The following is a 6000-nucleotide window of genomic DNA, read 5'->3' as shown; positions in this document are numbered from 1 at the left end:
TGAAAACGAAGATAATGCCAACAAGAAACACGGTAAAATAGTGAGGGTGAAACCATAAATACCGAAGATAAAACCAATTACGTGTAAGAAACAACAAGAATGGTGGGCGCAGGGCTCAAAATGACGGTGCGATTCTGTACCTTCAAAAATTACATTTTACTATCTGAAAGCGGAATGGACGGTGTCTTCGCACATTCTTTGCGAAAGAGTGCAGGACAAAGTGCGAGCACACCGTGAATCCTACTTAAACGCACTCTCGTGATGTGCATCGGACATCGCCCTCAACATCAACATCCATCTGCGGCGCGAACAGATGAGTTCACCTTAATCTCGGTCGATACTAAACCGGAGTCTACGAACGTTGCCATGCTTTCCGATGACAATGGAAAGCATAACCATGAGCCAACCAGGCTAAGCGAACGCTTGCGCATGTCTACTGTGTTTATGTACTGAAAACCATACCAATTATTTTAAGGTTCTTTAGATTATTTCGGCCATTGTTCGTTTTCATTGGACCGTTATTTATATAGTGTTCCTGTTAATATCCTTCCTTGCCTGTTTCCCATCTCTGGTGTTTTATTAGCTTTTCCGTACCGATCCTGATGTTTCGTATGTTAGCCAAAGCGAACACACAGCACGCGCAGCGATGGCAATGCCGCCGCTGACCAGAATGTTCATCTTCGTCTTTACAATACATAAAAAGGATCTCAGCAGCCACCAAAACCGAGGAGCAATGGGATATGTTTCTATTTTTTCTCAGTGGTATTAATCGATAGCAGATTAACAGTGCAAATATTTTATCACGTAATGATAAATTATTAGAAAACAAAAGAAAAACAACGAGCACATTCCGCTGGTGGGATCCAAAGTCGTGACCTCCAAATTTTTCGTTTTCGCGCTATAACAACTAAGCTAAGGCGACCGCTGTGCAATCTTCTGCTTTCAAGGATATTTCCGTTTCCTGCAACCTCGCCGTGACAGTGTTTATCAATGCAGCCTTTAACAATAGCAGTTGACATAGTAGGTGTGTGCAGTAACTTAGCGAGGGCTTCGTTTCTGGCAGTCTTGATGCCTTAAGTAGCATAAGAGGGTTATCGCTAAGCTTGTGCCGTTACATTCGATGATGTTCTAAGTCACACTCCGGAGAATATAGTATCTACTCCACTCGCCGTATATGGAGGAGGCTGGAGCTTGTGAAGACCCTCAAGGTTATTTACAGGCAACATAGATACCCTCGAAAGCAGATGGGAAAGCCGTCACCATAACTCAGTTCGGAGAATACCGGACGTGGAATTGGAACGTTATGGGTTCGGATCCCACTAGTGGAATATTTGTTTTTTCTCCTGTGTTCTAGTCAATTAGCTTGAATGATTAGGTAGTTACAATCTCCCATTGATTCACATCACAAAAATGGAAACATTCCTGTGTGCTGCCAGGTGTGAGTGGCGGTTGTCTTCTTTCACAGAAGTAACACTTGGGTTTCTTGTATGTGACTGGCGTATTTAGTACGAAAATTTGCTTACCCTTCATAGGTTGGCAGCGCAAGCTGAGTAGTTGAATAAAATTTATATTGTTTACGCATACTGCAAGCTGCACAATTTCAATGATATTATTACGCAGGAATCGTGAATGTTACGAATTGTAAGCATGTATGTAACAATTTACATTAAGCCACCCTTCTAAAATAACGCATCAGCGGTGTTTGCAGCAGTCCCTGGGACTGAATGTTAGTGGTTCTGTCGACCTCATCCGCGAGCAGCGGCCACTCCTCGATTCGACCAGTGCATGCACCTTTTATATGGAGTCCTCGACCCCTCCGCCCCACATGCACTCGTCATTGGCACGTCGTTTCCGCTTTCTATCGCGAGCGCGGCGAATAGTAGCAGCATCGTGTGTGGTAGCTTCATCAATGCTGGACGACCATAGGCATGCTTCGCGTAATCCTGTGGTAATCCTGTGGCACCCTGTGGGATCGACAATCCTGTGGCATCTAGAAAGACTACCTGTTACTGTCCGCACGTCTGAGTACAATGGCGCAGCTGTCGTGGCCACTTCCTGTCGCTGTCTCAGATCCTCACTATGTGTGCAGCAGCTAAGCATTAGTCAAGAAAACCGTAGAAACAGCTATGGCTATTAAAGCCTAATTTAATATCAAGAAGTCAAGGCATTCTAGAGCTAATAAGAAATGGTTTGACTTGGTTTATGGGGTTTAGCGTCCCAAAGCCACTCAGGCTATGAGAGACGCCGTAGTGAAGGGCTCCGAAAATTTCGACCACCTGGGGTTCTTTAACGTGCACTGACATCGCACAGTACACGGGCCACTAGAATTTCTCTTCCAGCGAAAGTCGACCGCCGCGGCCGGTAACGAACCCGCGTCTTTCGGGTCAGCAGCCGAGCGCCATAACCACTGAGCCACTGCGGCGGCTGAAAAACAAATCAAGATAACAGAAACTTGCAATTGAAAATAAAAAACCAGGCCCGTAACAGTTTCGTTTTAAAAATGTTGCTATTTTTTATCTTCTTCTTTGACAACACTTAACCACGCATAATGTTCTTCGCAAAAGAACACTGCTTCCACCCGCTGCGATGTTCTTACGCAGAGTTGAAAACGATCCTGAGACCAGTGCGAAAGAAACACATAACACTGATATTTTAGACATGAGGCTGCTTTCAATGAAATACAAAGTAAATTTAAAATTTGAAATAATCGCTTCCACCAGTGCTTAGTTGAGGGACGCATACATGAAAGCACAGAGCACATGGCAACGCAGGTCTTTATTTTCTGCAACACAACCGTCACCGTGCAGCTCACATTCAACGTGCACAGCAGTCACCTGGTAATATTTCTACCACTGGGACCGTTAATGGCTGCTATTGTGCTAGCCCACTTCACAATGTTTACAGAAATTTTTTCAACTAACGTTCCTGATTCGAAAAGTGTGAACTAATATAATATTGAAACTGGAAATTTGTTTTGAGGAAAGGAATTGACGCAGAACCTGTCTGACATAACCGAACTGCGGCGTAAGAGAAGAGATAAAGAAGGGAGTGAAATAATAAAATTAATAGTGGTTTTGCTTTGTTTAAATCGAGATAGAAGGGGCAGCATCACGATGCTTTAGCCTGGCAAAGTCTTGTTATTCTGTTCGTTGACCGTTTCTTTCGCATTTTCGAGCTAAACCATTGTGAAGCTGCCGCTTCTCAATGGGTTTAGCCGAAGCTAAAGCGAGGTTAACTATTTTAAACTGCCTGATTGTTTAACTAATGAACACACTTCTAACGTGAAGCAATGCCTTTTATTGTTGATGATTCTTGGTGACAGCTGCGATTAAACTGTGCTTGTCGGTAAAGACCTTTGTCTTCGTGGAAATCTTCGAAACACTAAGCGAGGCTTTGATTGGTTCTCTCTGTAAGACAAGATCCTTTATTATTTTTATTTCTTGTTAGGTTGCCGCAACCTAATGTATGTAAGACGAGATCAAAGTAAGTACTACCTTGAGTTGTATGCTTTGGTTAAAACTGGGTTAGTTCTAGGCTAAAACGCTTGCTTAGCTTAGACGGGGCCAGACGAGGGCAAGCGCCTCTTGTATCTAGAGCCTAGCCACCCTAGTTCAGCACTGAACTCCATGGCTCTGACAGCAAGGACACTCCGCTGCTGCTATTTATGCGCGCCTGGACGCGTGCCGTCCCGACCTAGCACGTGAATAGCCCATGGGGACTTCGTGCATAGGCGCACCTCCGCTCGGGCGCCTAACAAGTGAACACGTGAACACCATTTGTGGAATTTGTGCTAAGGCGCGCCGCTGCTGCAGGCCCTGACGGCACGGCCTAACACGTGAACACCGTATGTGCACTTCGCGCCTGGCGCGCCGGTGCTACTTTCGTTGTGTACTAGTTTAGGAGGGCGCGACGTCAAGACCTAGCACGTGAACACCGCATGTAGACTTATTCCGAGGCGTGCCAACGCTCCTTCTCTTATAGACTTGGTTAAAGATGGCATAACGTACGCCCTCTCACATAAACGCCCCGTTTAGGCTCCACTGCGAGCCCAAAGTCGATCAGGTGACCAAATTGTGGTTGACCTTGGCACGCCCTTTAAACCCATGATTTGGCCTTGACTTGACCTTGAAATGACCTTGATCCTTCACCTTGCCTCCTTTACCTGTGCAATTCATTGACCATTGGTCTGACTATTGATCATCCACTCGTTCTCCAAATTAATAAACTGAAGGTTGGAGAGGTAAAAACGTAGCGCAAAGAGACGAGGACACAGAAAGACAGACGACACACACAGAAGGTTTGACCTTGGCTGAGTCTTGAAGGTCATCGACAACGCACGGCGGTCTCAGCCCGAGAACTCTAGTAGTGAAGCTATCGCTTAAGAAGAAGACGTGCCGTAGTGGAGGTCTCCGGAATGATTTCGACCACGCGGGGATCTTCAACGTGCACCTAGATCTCAAAGCACACAGGGGCCTGAAGGGTTTCGCCTCCGTCGAAACGCGGCAGCGCCCGCGGCAGCGTAATCGAATATTGAATTTCTTGTTTTCCGATATCCTGTGCAGTGCTGAGAGAAAAAATAGAGGGCAAGGCTTCTAACGAATCAAAGAAAGCGTAAACAAAGATAAAAAGCGCGATGAGGAGGTGAAGCTTTTTGACGTGGCGTAGAGTGGAAATGGCAAGGGGATAAGGTGCATCAGCAGAGTATTGCTCTTCTCGAGGAAGGATAAGAGGTCTGAGAGTAAGCATAAGAGGCAATGTTTGCTGACTGCTGCTTCATAATTACTAGCTTATGGGCTACGGTATGCTCTCTAATACGTGGTGGGTGGAAAGGCCACACCCCCCTGGATTAAAAGGGCTCTATCGCCTGGTAGAATGTCTTGCACCTGCCGCATTTAGGCCATCTACATCTGAAGTTGGTCCACGGAGCACGCTGTTCAGCCAAGTACAGCGCATGTTTGGACGCTAAACTTTCCCTGCCACCGTTAACTGCGAAGTGCGTAGAGGGCGCATCTTCAGGTTTGTCTCCCCTTCATAAGCAAGACAGGCTTTCTTCTGCTCAGCCGTCCGAACCCTACAGGTTAGGGTAGTCGGCCAGAAGTTCGTCTACTGGTTTAGATACTGCAAATACTTCGCCACTTAAAGGTGCGCGTCCAATCAGGCAGGACAGAGTGCCTATCCATCTCCTGGACAATGAAGTTTGCTTTGGTGTATTGGTGTTTAACGTCCCAAAGCAACTCAGGCTATGAGGGACGCCGTAGTGAGGGGCTCCCGAAATTTCGACCACCTGGGGTTCTTTGACGTCCACTGACATCGCACAGTACACGGGCCTCTAGAATTCCGCCTGCATCGAAATTCAGCCGCCGCGGCCGGGATCGAACCCGTGTCTTTCGGGCCAGCAGCCGAGCGCCGTAACCACTGAGCCACCGCGGCGGGGCAAGTGGATTAGGAAAAGTTGTTGTTTCTCTGCTCATTTCGATTGTTCATACTACTTCTCCTATTGCTTTATGCATCCTTTGACACTTTTTGCATAGTTTTCTTGTCACTTTCTTGCTTGTCTTCTGCCATGCCTAGTGTTCCTGTCACTTTCTTGCTTGCCTGTTGCCAATGCATAGTGTTAGCCTTGAGTTGCTTATTTCTCGAATGGCCAATCAGCGTCAACTTTGATCAGAAAAGTGAACCTGGATGTCAGGTGGCAGCACATCGCGGTCCCCATTATTACTTGACGAGCGACTCGACAGATGGCAGCAGGTGTGAATTGCAAACCCTGTGTCCCACCTTGCGCCTGGGCGCCATGCTGGGAACTTGAAGTGTGTAAGCCGCAATCTCTAGCGAGTTGTAGTTGAGTTGTGTTTTGACAACAATAAACGCTATCATTGCTCTCGCCCCTCTACCTCAGGCACCTCACCCAAGCATTGTCTTCACAGCATTTCCAAACTTTGTAGTCATCCTATCCACATCACGCACCAGCAAAGCAGTGCCATACGGCGCTGTGTGAGGAAA

Source organism: Amblyomma mixtum, unplaced genomic scaffold (assembly GCF_055824585.1).
Source record: "Amblyomma mixtum isolate Tamu unplaced genomic scaffold, ASM5582458v1 scaffold_13, whole genome shotgun sequence".
In the NCBI taxonomy this organism is placed as follows: domain Eukaryota; kingdom Metazoa; phylum Arthropoda; class Arachnida; order Ixodida; family Ixodidae; genus Amblyomma; species Amblyomma mixtum.
Note: the sequence above shows the minus strand (reverse complement) of the source record.